Genomic DNA, 19,454 nt, shown 5'->3' with positions numbered 1-19,454 from the left:
TTAAGCTTGTGTTTCTAACAACATGATGGAAATGTCTACAAGAGGGTTTCGTAATTTACCCAACAACTTTTGCTAAATATGGTGTTGTTTTGTAGTGAAGGAACAACAAAGGAACATTACGGACTTCGTTAGAAAAGTGTATTATGCAAACTTTGGTGTAAAACTAGGTGATCAGGACAAGGGATCTACATGAAGTATGTTCTTTTTGTGTAAAAGAAGTATGACAGTAGTTTAAACGGAAAAAAAAAGAGCTTTCGTTTTGGTGTGCTTTTGATCTGGAGTGATCCGCAAAATCATAGTGATGACTGCTATTTTTGTTCATGCAACATGGATAGATTCAACCTTGAAAATATGAAGGAAATTATATACCCGGTCCTCCCGTCACCAATTCATTTTGTTCCTCCTAGTCCAGGAATACCTGTCCCTTCACCTCTATAGAATCAATACACCTGATTCAGAAGATTCAAAAAGGGCAGGATTCTGCAAAGACTTTCACAATAATCCCAATGAGCCACAGCTTCTTTCACAGCTCGATTTAAATGACATAGCCAGGGACTTGGACCTTTCAGGCTCTAGGCTAAAGGAAAAGAACCTGCTATCATTTGGTACCTGTCTTTCATGGTACAGAAGTCTAAAAGTTGTGCTACTGCACAATTGCAGCAATTATTTTTAAGTGCATGTAAGACATTCTGTGAACTTAAAGGAAAGCTATGAAAATTTACACTTTATTACGTGGATCAAGGATATTCAGTATGCAGTGATCTGAAAGTCTTGTTTTTACCCATTGGGCAGGAGGATCCACCAAGTACCCATGCTTTTTGTTTGAGTGGGACAGATGGGATAGGACTCATCGCTGGAGCCAAAAAAGTTTGCCAATGAAAACATCTTTGCAACCTGGACTTAAGAACATAGTTGTGTAAAGTTTAGTTGATCCCACTAGAGTTTTCTTGCAACCACTCCACATTAAGCTTGGACTGATGAAGCAGTTTGTGAAAGTTCCACGGAATAAAGGAGAGACTTTTAAGTTCTTGTGTATCAAGTTTCAGCAAGCAAAACTGAAAGAAGGCATTTTTTGTGGGTCCAGGTATTCGGAAACTCATGAAGGACTCATCAAGGTTCAAAACAAAAATGAAAGCTTTTGAGAAAAGACCTTGGGATTTTTGTAAATAAGTTATAAAGAAATTTCTACGTAACAACAAAGTTCCAAAATGTATGTCCGTCATGGGAAACATGCTGAAACATTTCTAAACCTTGGCTTGTCTGATGCATTTGAAGTTACATTTTAACATTCCCATTTCACATTCTTTCCAGAAAACCTTGATGCTGTTAGCGAAGAGCAAGGAGAAATAATTCATCAGGATTGCAAGGAGATAGAATGACAATACCAAGGAAGATGGAATGTTAACATGATGGGGAACTACTGCCGAGTGCTTCACATAAAAGATCCACAAGCCTTCTACAAGGAAAAGGTATCAAGCTTTGAAGATAAAAGGAAAAGGAAATAATTTCCCAAAAAGTTGCAGAATAAATGTTCAATACATTTTTATATACAGTTAAAACCAGAAGTTTACATGCACTATATAAAATGACACATATGCATGTTTTTATCAATAGCTGAAATGAAATCGGAATAAACATTTCCCGTTTTAGGTCATTTAGGATTACCATAATTATTAATATTTGACAAATGCCAGAATAATGCGAGAGAATGTTCTAAGGGATTTTTATTACTTACTGCAAAGTCAAACGTTTACATGCACTAAGATTGCTATGCCTTTAAACAATTCTGGACTGCCCATATGATGATGTCATGTGTTTTGGAAGCTTCCGTTTTTTTTGGCAACATCTCCAGAATTGTTTAAAGGCATAGTAAACTTTTCACTTTGCAGTAAGTAATAAAAATGCCTTAAAACATTAGCTCTCTCATTATTCTGGCATTTGTCAAATTTCATGTCAGATATCGAGAAAAGCATGAGATGATTTTCTGGATTTGTTTTCTCATTTTGACTCTCATAGTTGTGATCTATCTCTGATGTCAATTACAGGCCTCGCTCAACTTTTTAACTGGGAGAACTTGCACAATTGGTGGCTGACTAAATATTGTTTTCCCCACTGCATCTATAGGTATAGTATATATATGCAGTTAACATGGAGTGGATTCTTTAACTAGAATTGCTTTGCCATTATGAATTCCCCTATGATCACAGTTAGGAGGATTTTCTTGTAAAATACGTTGGCAGCTCTAATATTATAATGATTGCCTCCACATGATATAAATTTTCTTCTTAAAAATACTATAATGCAGTATAGTCAATGTGGCTAAGACTATAACCGTAATAATATGCAGTGGGGAAAATAAGTAGTTGATTGGTTCATGGTCATATTGTAATATCTTAATCTTTTCAATGTAGCAGTTTATGTATTTCTAATTCAATAAGTTTTAAAAAAGTTTCCTGGTAGACCTCTATGTCTGCATATAAATGGTGAAGATGTGCTTACAGCTGATATGACAGTACTATGTGACATCATTTTAATAGCATTGTATTGCAAAAAAGAAAGTGTATGTTTTTTTTCAGATAATTGACTGGATACGTTTTCAGGTCTATCAATTTCTATCTTTCAGGATGAATGTTGTGGAAGTATAGATTATACTTTTACATGACTATGATTTAAAATGATGAAAAACCTATTTAAATAAATCAAGCTCTGACAGACTGTTCTCTTAAATTTTGGTATCAGTAAGTAAATGCAGAGCATATCACCAATGTTTAATTATGAAAAGACAGGATGTCAGGTAGATATACAGATTTAAAAAAATGAAAGTTACATAATTTGAGCATAACTTTTTTTCAGTTTAACAAAATGTCCTCATAAAAAGAAAAGTAAGAATTATAAGAATTAGAAATGTCACAAGATTTCTCATCTGACATGATTTTAGCAAAGTTCATGCAGCTTTTAAAATTTTGTGTCTCCTGTGTCCAACTGACTGCATGAGGTTTTAGATAGTGTGCTCGTTGCATTTTTTCTTTTGCACTTTCGGGGCATTTTTTTCCTTGCAAAAATGGGCCAAAAATGATTTTTATGGATTTCCTATCGCGGTTCTGATTGACGGTATTCATGTTTTCAGATGTCAGTGTGACGTCACAGAGACACTGTGACCCACAGTAAAAAGCTTATTGCAGGTCAGCAGGTGTCAGCTGATAAGAGACTTCTGCTTCCATCAGCCGACGCCTGCTGTCACTGTTAACAGTGATAGCATGCGCCGCTTATGGGATAACTAGTCTCTCGTCAGATGGTGCCTGTGCTCAAACTTAAAGAAAAATGAAAAAAAAAACATTTAAAATAATTAATTACATATTCAAATAAAAATGAAAAACATTATACTCACCTAACACCAAGTCCCCTATGCCCTTGTCTCCTATAAAAAATGTAAAATAAAAAAACAACATATACTAACCTTAAGACCCAATCTCCGATGCCCATGTCTCCTGTAAATAATCAAAAATAATAAATAATGATATACACTCATGTTTGCCATAGTCCATGTAATCCAGACTAGGGTTGAACGAAACGGGTCGGCCATTTTCAGAAGTCGCCGACTTTTGGCAAAGTTGGGTTTCATGAAACCCGACCCGACCCCTGTGTGGGGTCGGCCATGAGGTCGGCGATCTTCTGAATCTGGGATCGGAATTCCGATACCGAGTTCCGATGTTTGCAATATCGGAAATCGGTATCGGAATCCATATTTAAGTGTAAAATAAAGAATTAAAATAAAAAATATCGCTATACTTACCCTCTGACGCACCCTGGTACTAACCGGCAGCCTTTCTTCCTTCGAATCAGCGCTTGCAGGACCTTGCGGTGACGTCGCGGCTTGTGATTGGTCGCGCGACCGCCCATGTGACCGCTCGCACGACCAATCACAAGCCGCGACGTCACCGCAAGGTCCTGCAAGCGCTGATTCTTAGGAAGGAAGGCTGCCGGAATGAAGCAGGGCGCGTCCGAGGGTGAGTATATACCTAATAAGAATATACTCACCCTCGGACGCGCCCTGCTTCTTTCCGTCAGCCTTCCTTCCTAAGAATCAGCACTTGCAGGACCTTGCGGTGACGTCGCGGCTTGTGATTGGTCACGCGAGCGGTCACATGGGTGGTCGCGCGACCAATCACAAGCCGCGACGTCACCGCAAGGTCCTGCAAGCGCTGATTCGAAGGAAGAAAGGCTGCCGGTTAGTACCAGGGCGCGTCAGAGGGTAAGTATAGCGATATTTTTTTATTTTAATTCTTTATTTTACACTTAAATATGGATCGCAGGGCCTGAAGGAGAGTTTCCTCTCCTTCAGACGCTGGGAACCATTGGAAACCCAATGCACTGCATTGGGTTTCGAGTTTCGGCCGACCCCGACTTTTTTATAGGATCGGCCGATTTCACTCGACCCGACTTTTGAAAAAGTCGGGTTTCGTGAAACCCGACTCGATCCTATAAAAGTAAAAGTCGCTCAACCCTAATCCAGACTGTCTCGCGGCGATTTCACTTGAAGAACAGTCACATCAGGATATGTGACTGCTCTAACCGGCTGCCATCTACACATTGATAGGAGCATCATTGTTCCCACAGTGTATAGTGCTGAGCTGCCATGAGAGAGGTCACACGAGTACATCAGCTGATGAGATCTGGTGATCTCAGCTATGGCATTACAGCTGCGTGAGAACTTTCTCACACAGCGGAGGTGCAGTGAGATTACCTGATCTCATTAGCTGATGAACTCTGGTGAACTTCCTCACTGCAGCTCAGCGCTATACACTGACACAAGAGCAATTACCTCTTGTGTCAGTGTGTAGCTGGCTATCCTCTAGAGCATTCTCATCAGTGACTGCTCTTAAAGTCATCAGGATTATGGTGGGACATTATGGATTATTATCTTCTTGGCGGACATGTGAGGAATATTGTGATTTATTATTTTGATTAATTTACAAAAGGACTTTAATATGAGTGTGTGTTTTTTTGTAATATCACTATGGGGTTAGTAATGGGGGAGCATTATAGATATATTTCCATTTTTAACCTCTCGTCTTGATGTCACCTGACAATACAAAGGTGACATCAACCCCTCCAACTATCACCCCACTAGCCACTGCACCAGGGCAAGTGGGAAGAGTTAGGCTAAGTGCCAGAATTGGCACATATAGTTAATGTGCCATTTATGGGGCAGCTGAGAGTTGATGTTTTTAGTCTGGGAAGGGGCAAATAGCCATGGCCCCTTCCTAGGCTATTAATATTATCCAGCAGCTGTCTGCCTTGTCTTTGCTGGTTGTATTTTTATAGGGGGACCCTAAGTCAATCTTTTTCTGGGGTCCCTCTGTAAACTCACCAGTAATGACTAAGCAAACAGCAGTGAGCTGAAATTAATAGCCTGGGAACCTTAATGGCTATTGGCTCCTTCCTAGAATATCAACATCAGCCCTCAGCCACTGGCTTTACCTCTGCTGGTTATGAAACTTACTCGGGAGTCCAAGCAATTTTTTTTATTTTTTTGTAAAAATTAACAGCTATTGCAGTGCACTCTGATTTTTGCAGGTTGATGTTTGGTTTAATACTATGTAGGTGTCATACCGGCCTCCTCTGACGCTGTGGCCGCTTCTCCTATCAGTCCCGCTCTCTCCATTTCTCCTCGCCGCTCTCAGTGTCGCGCCAGTTGCCCGCGTCCTCTTCCTGCTGCTCGGGGATTTCGGCGTGGGGTGCGCGCTCCTCTTCCCTCCCGTCCTGTACCTGCTCCACACATGCGCCTTAGGACGCGGGCGTGCACTTCTTCCTCCAGTTAACCATTTCGGACCCTCCCTGCTCCTGTCTCCTCCAATCAGGCACTTCTTTGGGCTATATCAGGCCTCGCCTCCATAATGGAGGTGCCTGATTGTTGTGTGCAGTTTGTACCTTCGTTTGGCCCTGTCTGGTTCAGATCCTTTTCTGCTCCAGTCTGGTCCGTTTTCTCAGGCTCATTATCCTCCTGTCTTCCCTCCGTTTTCCCAGCCTGTCTCCCTTGGTTCGTCCCTTCCTCCCCTCTCCCTGTTACTTTCATTCCCAGGATTTCTCCTCCACTTCCGTCCTTCCCTTCTGTCCTTTCCAGAGCCGTCCCTCTTGGTGCCAGCTGTTGCGGTATTGTTCCCCTCGGGCCTGCTCCCCAACTATCCCTGTATAGGGGTTGTCATCTCGGGTTCGCTCGCCCCTGGGTGTATCAGTACCGTGACCCAGAGGGTCCACTCTCTGTCCGGTTCTTCCGTCCTCACGGTCACTATAGGACTGCACTCAGATTTCATCAGAGTGCAGTCAGATTGTCACAGTCTTCCATCCTCACGGTCACTATAGGACTGCGCTCAGATTTCATCAGAGTGCAGTCAGATTGTCTCAGTCTTCCGTCCTCACGGTCACTATAGGACTGCGCTCAGATTACATCAGAGTGCAGTCAGATTGTCACAGTAGGTTAATTGTGTTAACGCTCCTACATAGGCTGGTGACAATGTGTGTGTATGTTTATTTTACTCTTTACTTACCTGTTTAGTAATGAGGGTGTCTGGCTGACATCTCTTCATTACTAAAGCTAGGGCTTGGTGTCAGAGACAGCTAGGGACACCAAGCCCTAATCCCATTACCTTGATGCCAATGCATCAGAATGAAAAAGAAGGCGTTGAACCAAGTATTTACATCACAAAACATTTTTTATATCGTTAATTAGCTCAAAATAGCATTCATTGCTGTACAAAAACGCATGCAAAAAAAACAACAAAAAGCGCGTTTTTGCTGCCAAGATATGCAGAGATCTTGCAGAAATTTCTACAAGCAAATACTCAACATGTGCACATACCCTAAAAGCAAAGTTGCCATTCTAAGAATGAGCGAATTTGCCAAAATTAGAATTTGAAGGCAAATTATGAATCTAATGATCTAATGTGAATTATAATCCATCAGCATCTCCAGACCACAAGCACAGATAACACAAAAATAGATAAAAATTGATTGCCTGGCCTTAACCTGTCCCCCGCTCCAATCATGCAATGTCTTCCTTTGGCTCCTGGTATCTTCAGCACTGGTCACACCCGTGTCAGCATGACTTTGCTACACACATAAAGGCTTTATAACCCATGTCAAGACATTGCATATGGCCTAATAGTGATACCATGTGCATTGCAAAATCATGAAGATAAGAGGACTAGTTAGTGCTAAAGATTCCAGGAAGACACAATACCGGACTGAATCAGAAGCTACACCTGACCAAAGAAGATCACCAGACTGGAGTAGTGCTACAGAGCAGGCTTGTGAGGACTGGGGAATAATAATAAAAAAAAACAACTCAGCAACATGATTGCAAGCAGGTTCATCCTAACGCGTGGGTCCAATTGGCACTTGCCCAGTTGCCCCACGAGCATAGGGCCCCCTGCTAATCTGTGCGTGTTATACCTTAACTCTCAGACTACTTTACACTAGAAGAATGGCAGCATTTGGCTGAGCATTTTTCATACTGGTGACCTAGTAGTGCGCTGCCTTTAAAAACAGTGAAATATAGCCTGAAAAAGAAGAGATTTTTATCTCACCTAACAGAGGTCAGATAAAATTCCAGCTTCAACCATCTTCGGTCCCACAAGCAAACTCCGAAATTGTAACATGTTATGCAAGTCAGAGAAGAGAAAAAGGAGCAGTCTGCTCACTACTTAATGTGCTTGAAACCTAGAATATATAGACTCTCTTTCTGCCACTAGATGAACTAGACACACAAAAAACAGGCAGAGATGCTTACCTGTCTAAATGGGCCTCAATACAATTGCACAGACAGGGTGCAGCGGACCCAAATAAAATGGCAAATGCACAGGTGCAATACCTAATGAACAGCCAGCCTTCAATCAGGGATTTTGTTGTGCACGTTGTGCACGTTGTAGTTTTTGCAGGGTGCAGTTGGGCCCAAATGGTTGTGTACACTGTGGCCTCTGTTCGCACAGGATGCATTGTAGCACTGGGCAGCCCGCCATAGGGCGTTACTAATAGGCTGGAGCCAGATGCTCTCTATTCCTTGTGTGAACACGCCACATACAGAGTATATACTGTATCTTAGTGCATTGGTGTACCACACGGCCAATCCCTGATTGAAGGCTGGCTGTTCATTAGGTATTGCACCTGTGTATTTGCCATTTTATTTGGGTCCGCTGCACCCTGTCTGTGCAATAGTATTGAGGCCCATTTAGACAGATAAGCATCTCTGCCTGTTTTTGGTGTGTTTTCTTGAATTTTTCCTTTTTTGGTGTTTTTCACTAGATGAACTACCCTTGCAGCAGAAGTGAAACATAATGTTTTGAAAGGAGCACAGAAGAGGAAGAGAGCTGCAGAGGTGAAGGAGAAAATAGATAAACTTCCAAAATTAACATCTTGGTCCAACACAGGTGCGACAGTCACTCAAACCATTTCTTCAGATATAGCATCCATATCAGCATCCACTCTTGCAATATCAGCCACTAGTACTGTTCCTTCAGATATAGCATCCACATCTACATCCAATCCTGCTACCAATCATTCAGTTTCAGCAGACACTTGCCTGTTGTTGTTGCTGTTGCTGGTGACATTTTGCAAGAGGAAATACCCAAATCTGTAACAGTAAAGGAGTTTACAGTCATGATACTGACACTATAGATTGCTGGATTCGTAGTGGGCCCTCATCATGTCAGAATCATGATGGCAACCATTCAAATTTGCGCACAGTATATAAAACAGATGGAGTAGAGAATATGAAGGCACGGTATGTAACAATGTGCTCAAATCAGAACTGAAGAATGACAAGTGTTTGAAACGTGAATGGCTACTCTATTCATCATCCCAAGATAGTTTGTACAGCTTTGCATGTTGCCTATTGTCCAAGAAAGAATCTCATATTACTGTATCAGGATAAAATGACTGGAAGCACAGCAATGTTATTGTAGATAATGAACATTGGCAAGATCATCGAACGTGCATGACAGCATATTTCATCAGGTATAAAGAAACTGGACGTTTAGATTTGCTATTACTTGAGCAACATCGCTCAGATCAGCCATATTGGCATAAAGTGTTGACATGTATGGTTTATGTAATTCACTTTCTTGCTTCCAGAGCAGTAGCATAGCTACTGGGGGACAGAGGGGGCGTTGACCCGGGCCGTCACATGAAGGGGCCAACCGGGAGCTGCTGTTAGTTCTGTCAGGAGGCAGAACACAGCACATGAGGAGAGCAGTTAAATGCCTGCTCCTGTCTGATGGAGACTCTGCACATTGACCAGCACAGTGGCCAGTTGCATAGTCTCCCTCCTGCACTGTATGGTGCTGTCTGACCTGAGGAGCTTCTGCCAGGCTGCAGTTTTCTTCACTCTGTGCAAGCTTTGCTTGGTTCAGGGCAGGCACGCTGGGTCCTAGTGTCCACATTATATTTCACTCAGACACTTCCTGATCCTGCAATCAAATGCATCGGTAGGTTGGGATGAAATTTATTAGATTGATTAAATGCAGGCATGTCATGTTCACTGTGGGGTGAATGTGAGAGGATGGGGTATTGTGGAGGCTGAAATGGGGGAGGAGAGACAGGTCACTGTGGAATGAATGTGAGAGGGTGGGAGTATTGTGGGGTCTGAAGAGGGGCAAAGGGGACAGGGTACTGTGGAGTGAGTGTGAGAGGAGGAGGGTATTGTGTGGGGCTGAGGTGGATGAGGGAGACAGGGTGCAGGGGATGAATGTGAGAGGATGGGGGTACTGTAGGGGCTGAAGTGGGTGAGGAGGATAGGATGCTGGCGGGTGAATGTGAGATGATGAGGCTATTGTGGGGGCTGAGGTGGTTGAGGTAGACTGGGCTCTGAGGGGTGAATGTGAGATGATGGTGGTATCGTGGGGGCTTAACAGGCCACTGGGGGCTGATTATTACACTGTTTTGTTATGCTATTATATGCACTCCATCACATGTACTGTACAATGGGTACGGAAAGTATTCAGACCCCTTTAAATTTTTCACTCTGTTTCATTGTAGCCATTTGGTAAATTCAAAAAAGTTCATTTTTTTCTCATTAATGTACAATCTGCACCCCATATTGACTGAGAAAAAGCAGAAATGCAGTAATTTTTGCAAATTTAATAAAGAAGAAAAATTGAAATATCACATGGTCATAAATATTCAGCACCCTTTTGAGCTAGTACAGCCATGAGTCTTCTTGGGAATGATGCAACAAGTTTTTCACACCTGCATTTGAGGATCCTCTTCCATTCTTCCTTGCAGATCCTCTCCAGGTCCGTTAGGTTGGATGGTGAACGTTGGTGGACAGCCATTTACAGGTCTCCCCAGTGATGCTCAATTGGATTTAGGTCAGGGCTCTGACTGGGCCAGTCAAGAATGGTCACAGAGTTGTTCTGAAGCCACTCCTTTGTTAAAGGGAACCTGTCACCCCAAAAATCGCGGGTGAGGTAAGCCCACCGGCATCAGGGGCTTATCTACAGTATTCTGTAATGCTGTAGATAAGCCCCCAGTGTTACCTGAAAGAGGAGAAAAAGACGTTAGATTATACTCACCCAGGGGCGGTCCCGCTGCTGGTCCGGTCGGATGGGTGTCTCTGGTCCGCTGCGGCGCCTCCCATCTTCATTCCAAGACGTCCTCTTCTGATCTTCAGCCACGGCTCCGGCGCAGGCGTACTTTGTCTGCCCTGTTGAGGGCAGAACAAAGTAGTGCAGTGCGCAGGCGCCAGAAAGGTCAGTTCTTTCTCTGAGCTCCTTGGCCAGTTCCTTTGACCTTATGATTCTTATTTGGTCTGACATTCACTGTGAGCTGTGAAGTCTTATACAGACAGGTGAGTGCCTTTCCCAACCAAGTCCTATCAGTTTAATTAAACACAGCTGGACTTCAATGAAGGAGTAGAACCATCTCCAGGAGGATCACAAGGAAATGGAAAGCATGCAACTTAAATATGAGTGTCTGAGCAAAGGGTCTGAATACTTATGACTAGTGTTGAGCGATACCTTCCGATATCGGAAAGTATCGGTATCGGATAGGATCGGCCGATATTCAAAAAATATCGGATATCGCCGATACCGATACCCGATCCCAATGCAAGTCAATGGGACCAAAATATCGGAATTAAAATAAACCCTTTCTTGCCTTGTAGGTTCATTCTACATCAAGGAAAACAACTAAGAATAATGTAGGATGTATTGTGGGAGGTGGCGGAGACATTAAAGGCAATGAGGTTTAGCCCAATCAAATAGAATAGCATGTTTTTTTTTTTTTTTTAAGACGTTCGGAGTGAAAAAGATATTGAGTATGTAAATTTTTTTTTATTTTGTCAGATATTGATGTTTCACTATTCCACGCCCTTCCCCTTCTTTTTTTTTCTTTTTTTTTTTTACTTTTCCCACACTTTCATCTTCATCATCATCAGCATCTTTGACATCAACTTCTTCTTCACCTTATTCATCTTCTTCTTCATCTTCTACCTATTTTTTTTTATTACATTCTTCATATTCATTTTATTCAACTATTATTATTCTTCCTATTCTACATATTCTTTTTATTCCACTGTTATTATTCTTCCTATTCTACTTCTTCATCATATTCTCATTTGTGACAGGCATTCCCGTAGTTGTTATCTATAAAAGTTGGAAGATTACACCTTCCGTTCTGCCAGTCACAAAAGTTACATTTGTCCGCGTTCAGTTTGGCCTGCAGCATCAGGCTTTATCCAGGGGCACCACGAGGAGGAACGGACTCACCCCCATACACTGCTTAGTCTTCTTCTGCATATAATTTAGATAATATCTTTTGCTCTGATATTAAGTCTTATGCTTAATGTTCTTCTGCTCTTTGTTCTGCAGCCTCTTGTTCTTCTGCTTCTCGGTCTTCCATGTCGTCGTCTCCAGGGTCGTCGTCTCCAGTGTCGTCATCTCCGCCGTCGTCGTCTCAGCCATCGTCGTCTCCGTCGTCGTCGTCATCGGGGTGGTCTTCCGGGTCGTCGTCGTCGTCATCGGGGTGGTCTTCCGGGTCGTCGACTTTAGGGTCTTCAACTTGGAAATGTAGCAGAAGGTACAAGAAGGCTGAGAAAATGCCAAGAACCAGCTGATGGAACTGGAACTCGGATGGCTACCCGAAGGTTCAAGAGCCTATGGAACTACCGAGGACCAGCTGACGTTACTGGAACCCGGTTACTAAGCAGGAGGTACCCGTGCCCGAAAGCACTACCAAGGACCACCTGACGTTGGTGGAACTTGGATACCCAGAAGGAGGCACCTAAGCCAAAGGCTCTGCCCGGAACCAGCTGACGGTACTGGAACCAGGATGGGGAGCAGAAGGTACAAGAGCAAAAGACACTGCTGAGAACCAGCTGACGGTGCTGGAACCAGGTGGTGGACCTGAAGGTCCACAGGAGAGGAGAGAACAGCTAGGCCGCGAGGCAGCCGCAGTTACCGAACCCCAACAGTCCTACAGGGGGAGCTGGCCCTACTGGCACTACAGAACCAGCCTTGACTACCAGTTCACGCAGCCCACATAGGAAGCTCCTAAACTGGAGGCACCCTGGAGTTGGCTAACCCGACCGCACCACGACGGGGCAAGCATAGGCGTCTCAGTGAGCTTGACACAACCCGGAAACAGCTGGCGGTGCTGAAACCAGGCCTGGCACGAGGGAGTACCTGTGTCAAGAACACTGCCGAGAACCAGCTGGCGGTGCTGTAACCGAGATGCGTTTCCCCAGTGTGCAAGAGCCAATGGCACGACCGAGGACCAGCTGGCGGTGCTGGAACACGGTTACTAAGCTGTAGGTGCCCGCGCTTAAAAGCACTACCAAGGACCGCCTGACGTTGGCGGAACTCGGATACCCAGGAGGAGGCACCTAAGCCAAAGGCTCGGCCCGGAACCAGCTGACGGTGCTGGAACCAGGTGGTGGACCCCAAGGCCCACAGGAGAGGAGAGAACAGCTAGGCCGCGAGGCAGCCGCAGTTACCGAACCCCAACAGTCCTACAGGGGGAGCTGGGCCTACTGGCACTACAGAACCAGCCTTGACTACCAGTTCACGCAGCCCACATAGGAAGCTCCTAAACTGGAGGCACCCTGGAGTTGGCTAACCCGACCGCACCACGACGGGGCAAGCATAGGCGTCTCAGTGAGCTTGACACAACCCGGAAACAGCTGACGGTGCTGAAACCAGGCTTGGCACGAGGGAGTACCTGTGACAAGAACACTGCCGAGAACCAGCTGGCAGTGCTGGAACCCAGATGCGTTGCCCCAGTGTGCAAGAGCCAATGGCACGACCGAGGACCAGCTGGCGGTGCTGGAACACGGTTACTAAGCTGTAGGTGCCCGCGCTTAAAAGCACTACCAAGGACCGCCTGACGTTGGCGGAACTCGGATACCCAGGAGGAGGCACCTAAGCCAAAGGCTCGGCCTGGAACCAGCTGACGGTGCTGGAATCAGGTGGTGGACCCCAAGGCCCACAGGAGAGGAGAGAACAGCTAGGCCGCGAGGCAGCCGCAGTTACCGAACCCCAACAGTCCTACAGGGGGAGCTGGGCCTACTGGCACTACAGAACCAGCCTTGACTACCAGTTCACGCAGCCCACATAGGAAGCTCCTAAACTGGAGGCACCCTGGAGTTGGCTAACCCGACCGCACCACGACGGGGCAAGCATAGGCGTCTCAGTGAGCTTGACACAACCCGGAAACAGCTGGCGGTGCTGAAACCAGGCTTGGCACGAGGGAGTACCTGTGACAAGAACACTGCCGAGAACCAGCTCGCGGTGCTGGAACCCAGATGCGTTGCCTATTAAAGATTGTCTTCCTAGAGCCCCAACTAGCGGTGTTGGAGCTAAGGGTAAGCAGGGGGAGCAGAGTGTAGGCCGAAGCCTGCACTGGAGGCAGCTTTGTGTCTGCGTTGCGTTTGCAGGACACTTTGCCGGCTACACAGTGGGGGAACAGCTGGCGTTGCTGAACCCCACTAACACAATGGCGTGTGTTTTTCTCTGTGCAGCTAGCACTTGCGGTCAAAAACTAGCGATGTTAGAGCCCGTGTTGAAGCAGGAGGAGGAGTAGAGGAGCAGAGTGTAGGCCGAAGCCTATTTGAACCAATTTCAAAGGAAACCTTTAACCCTCCCCTCAGGTGTTACAAAGTACAAGAGACACACCTTGTGCAGTATTAATGCTGCACAAGTGAAAGGTTGCTCTATTAATTTGTCTACTTGCACACGCTGAATGAAAGACGTACACAATTTAGCCCATTCTACAGTCAAACTGTAGTGGATGCGTGACTTGGCTTTTTAAGGAGACGCAGCACAGGTGTCCCAAATAACGCCTTGGTGCTTGGCGCAGCTTCCTGAGCGTTGTTATTTGCTGTACAGGAGTCTGCGCTCTTGTGTTATCCCTTGGCAATGCCCTGTTAGAGCTGCCCGTCTTATGACCTCATTTCATGTTGGCCGGTGCGGTTAACGATGGCCATAAATCCCAGACCCACAGTGCCTTTTCATAAAGTCACACTGCGGTGCTGTGATTCGTGGCCTTGAGCAGTAAATATTTTGGCCGCTCACACACGTCCTTACACCTGCTTCAGACTGGGCGGCCTCTGCTGATCCCTTCTCGCATGCCGCGGCCATGAGGCTGCACAGTCTGAAGAAGGCGGAAGGAGATGAGTTAAGACAGGTGAAGATATGCACTGCTCGTGCCCATCAATCACACCCTCGCAGTCAAAATAAGACAACGAGGAGCATTGTTTCAGGCAGGGCGGACGCACAGGCGCAACAAGCCAACCAATGATGTCAGAAGACGGGAAGCGCTACCAAGGGGGGTGCTGCGTATCATTAGAAAGGAAAGTCACACCTCAGGGACAGTGGAATGGTCTCAATGAGACACATTTTGTACGTTTTGAGTTCCACGTGTGCAAGGAGAAAAAGTCAGCCACCTTGTACAAATGCAGCAGTACTGCTGTACAAGGTGGCTGTTATACATAGAAACACCTGGGGGGGTGGGGGGCAGGCTCCCTTCAATTTCAGTTCATGTGCCTGTGTGGCGTTTGCAGGACACGTTGCCAGCTACACAGCAGGGGAACAGCTGGCGGTGCTGAACCCCACTAACACATTGGCTGGTGTTTTTCTCTGTGCAGCTAGCATGTCCGGGCAGAAACTGGTGTTGTTTGAGCCCAGGGTCAGCAGGAGGAGGAGAGGAGCAAAGTGTAGGCCGAAGCCTGCACTGGTGGCAGCTTTTGTTCTGTTGTGCCAGCGTGGCTTGTGCTGGACACGTTGCCGACTACACAGCAGGGGAACAGCTGGGTTGCTGAACCCCACTAACACATTGACTGGTGTTTTTCTCTGTGCAGCTAGCAGTTCCGGGCAAAAACTAGCGGTGTTTGAGCCCAGGGTCAGCAGGAGGAGTAGAGGAGCAGAGTGTAGGCCGAAGCCTAGTTGAACCAATTTCAAAGGTTACCTTTAACCCCCCCCTCAGGTGTTGCAAGGTACAAGAGCCACACCTTGAACAGCATTAATGATGCACAAGTCAAAGGTTGCTCTATTTAATTTTGCTCCTTGCACACGCTGAATAAAACACGTACACTATTTAGCCCATTATACTGTCAAACAGTAGTGGAGGCGTGACTACTAGTCTTTTTAAGGAGATGCAGCACAGGTGTCAAAATTTACACCTAGCTGCTGTGCGCAGATTCCTGAGCGTTGTTATTTGCTGTACAGGAGTCTGCGCTATTGGGATCCCTTGGCCATGCGCTGTGAGCGCTTCCTGTCTTCTGACCTCATTTAATGTCGGCCGTTACGGTTAGCGATGGACATGAATCCCAGACCCACAGTGTGTTTTCAAAAAATCACACTGCGTGGCTGGGATTCGTGGCCTTGTTCAGTAAATATGTTCGCCGCTCACACATGTCCTTACACCTGCTTCAGACTGGGCGGCCTCAGCTGATCCCTTATCGCATGCCGCGGCCATGAGGCCGCACAGTCAGAAGAAGGCGGAAGGAGGGGAGTGAAGACAGGGGAACATATGCACTGCTCGTGCCCATCAATCACACCCTCGCAGTCAAAATATATGAGACAACGGGGGGCGTTGTGTCGGGCAGGGGGGACGCACAGGCACAGCCAGCCAACCAATGATGTCAGGAGACGGGCAGCGCTAACAATGGGGGTGCTGCGTGTCATTAAAAAGGAAAGTCACACCTCAGGGACATTGTAATGGTCTGTAATGAGACACATTTTGTACTTGTTGAGTTCCACGTGTGCAAGGAGAAAAAGTCAGCCACCTTGTACAAATGCAGCAGTACTGCTGTACAAGGTGGCTGTTATACATAGAAACACCTGGGGGGGTGGGGGGCAGGCTCCCTTCAATTTCAGTTCATGTGCCTGCGTGGCGTTTGCAGGACACGTTGCCAGCTACACAGCAGGGGAACAGCTGGCGGTGCTGAACCCCACTAACACATTGGCTGGTGTTTTTCTCTGTGCAGCTAGCATGTCCGGGCAGAAACTGGCGTTGTTTGAGCCCAGGGTCAGCAGGAGGAGGAGAGGAGCAAAGTGTAGGCCGAAGCCTGCACTGGTGTCAGCTTTTGTTCAGTTGTGCCAGCGTGGCTTGTGCTGGACACGATGCCGACTACACAGCAGGGGAACAGCTGGCGGTGCTGAACCCCACTAACACATTGACTGGTGTTTTTCTCTGTGCAGCTAGCATGTCCGGGCAGAAACTGGCGGTGTTTGAGCCCGGGGTCAGCAGGAGGAGGAGAGGAGCAGAGTGTAGGCCGAAGCCTGCACTGGTGGCAGCTTTTGGTCGGTTGTGCCAGCGTGGCTTGTGCTGGACACGATGCCAACTACACAGCAGGAGAACAGCTGGCGGTGCTGAACCCCACGAACACATTGACTGGTGTTTTTCTCTGTGCAGCTAGCAGTTCCGGGCAGAAACTAGCGGTGTTTGAGCCCAGGGTCAGCAGGAGGAGTAGAGGAGCAGAGTGTAGGCCGAAGCCTAGTTGAACCAATTTCAAAGGTTACCTTTAACCCCCCCCCCTCAGGTGTTGCAAGGTACAAGAGCCACACCTTGAACAGCATTAATGATGCACAAGTCAAAGGTTGCTCTATTTAATTTTGCTCCTTGCACACGCTGAATTAAACACGTACACTATTTAGCCCATTATACTGTCAAACAGTAGTGGAGGCGTGACTAGTCTACTAGTCTTTTTAAAGAGACGCAGCACAGGTGTACAAATTTACACCTAGGTGCTGTGCGCAGATTCCTTACCGTTGTTATTTGCAGTACAGGAAACTGCGCTCTTGTGTTATCCCTTGGCAATACCCTGTTAGTGCAGGCCGTCTCATGACCTCATTTCATGTTGGCCGGTGCGGTTAACGATGGCCATAAATCCCAGACCCACAGTGGCTTTTCCTAAAGTCACACTGCGGTGCTGGGATTCGTGGCCTTGTGCAGTAAATATGTTCGCCGCTCACACATGTCCTTACACCTGCTTCAGACTGGGCGGCCTCAGCTGATCCCTTATCGCATGCCGCGGCCATGAGGCCGCACAGTCAGAAGAAGGCGGAAGGAGGGGAGTGAAGACAGGGGAACATATGCACTGCTCGTGCCCATCAATCACACCCTCGCAGTCAAAATATATGAGACAACGGGGGGCGTTGTGTCGGGCAGGGGGGACGCACAGGCACAGCCAGCCAACCAATGATGTCAGGAGACGGGCAGCGCTAACAATGGGGGTGCTGCGTGTCATTAAAAAGGAAAGTCACACCTCAGGGACATTGTAATGGTCTGTAATGAGACACATTTTGTACTTGTTGAGTTCCACGTGTGCAAGGAGAAAAAGTCAGCCACCTTGTACAAATGCAGCAGTACTGCTGTACAAGGTGGCTGTTATACATAGAAACACCTGGGGGGGTGGGGGGCAGGCTCCCTTCAATTTCAGTTCATGTGCCTGCGTGGCGTTTGCAGGACACGTTGCCAGCTACACAGCAGGGGAACAGCTGGCGGTGCTGAACCCCACTAACACATTGGCTGGTGTTTTTCTCTGTGCAGCTAGCATGTCCGGGCAGAAACTGGCGTTGTTTGAGCCCAGGGTCAGCAGGAGGAGAAGAGGAGCAAAGTGTAGGCCGAAGCCTGCACTGGTGGCAGCTTTTGGTCAGTTGTGCCAGCGTGGCTTGTGCTGGACACGATGCCGACTACACAGCAGGGGAACAGCTGGCGGTGCTGAACCCCACTAACACATTGGCTGGTGTTTTTCTCTGTGCAGCTAGCATGTCCGGGCAGAAACTGGCGTTGTTTGAGCCCAGGGTCAGCAGGAGGAGGAGAGGAGCAAAGTGTAGGCCGAAGCCTGCACTGGTGGCAGCTTTTGGTCAGTTGTGCCAGCGTGGCTTGTGCTGGACACGATGCCGACTACACAGCAGGGGAACAGCTGGCGGTGCTGAACCCCACTAACACATTGGCTGGTGTTTTTCTCTGTGCAGCTAGCATGTCCGGGCAGAAACTGGCGTTGTTTGAGCCCAGGGTCAGCAGGAGGAGGAGAGGAGCAAAGTGTAGGCCGAAGCCTGCACTGGTGGCAGCTTTTGGTCAGTTGTGCCAGCGTGGCTTGTGCTGGACACGATGCCGACTACACAGCAGGGGAACAGCTGGCGGTGCTGAACCCCACTAACACATTGGCTGGTGTTTTTCTCTGTGCAGCTAGCATGTACGGGCAGAAACTGGCGTTGTTTGAGCCCAGGGTCAGCAGGAGGAGTAGAGGAGCAGAGTGTAGGCCGAAGCCTAGTTGAACCAATTTCAAAGGTTACCTTTAACCCCCCCCTCAGGTGTTGCAAGGTACAAGAGCCACACCTTGAACAGCATTAATGATGCACAAGTCAAAGGTTGCTCTATTTAATTTTGCTCCTTGCACACGCTGAATAAAACACGTACACTATTTAGCCCATTATACTGTCAAACAGTAGTGGAGGCGTGACTACTAGTCTTTTTAAGGAGATGCAGCACAGGTGTCAAAATTTACACCTAGCTGCTGTGCGCAGATTCCTGAGCGTTGTTATTTGCTGTACAGGAGTCTGCGCTATTGGGATCCCTTGGCCATGCGCTGTGAGCGCTTCCTGTCTTCTGACCTCATTTAATGTCGGCCGTTACGGTTAGCGATGGACATGAATCCCAGACCCACAGTGTGTTTTCAAAAAATCACACTGCGTGGATGGGATTCGTGGCCTTGTTCAGTAAATATGTTTGACGCTCACACATGTCCTTACACCTGCTTCAGACTGGGCGGCCTCATCTGATCCCTTATCGCCTGCCGCGGCCATGAGGACACCCAGTCTGAAGAAGGCGGAAGGAGATGAGTGAACACAGGCAAACATATGCACTGCACATGCCCATCAATCACACCCTCGCTGTTCAAAAAAATAAGACACCGAGGGGCGTTGTTTCGAACAGGGCAGTCGCACAGGCGCAGCCAG

The sequence above is a fragment of the Ranitomeya imitator genome, chromosome 3 (genome assembly GCF_032444005.1).
Source record: "Ranitomeya imitator isolate aRanImi1 chromosome 3, aRanImi1.pri, whole genome shotgun sequence".
NCBI classification, from domain to species: Eukaryota; Metazoa; Chordata; class Amphibia; order Anura; family Dendrobatidae; genus Ranitomeya; species Ranitomeya imitator.
Note: the sequence above shows the minus strand (reverse complement) of the source record.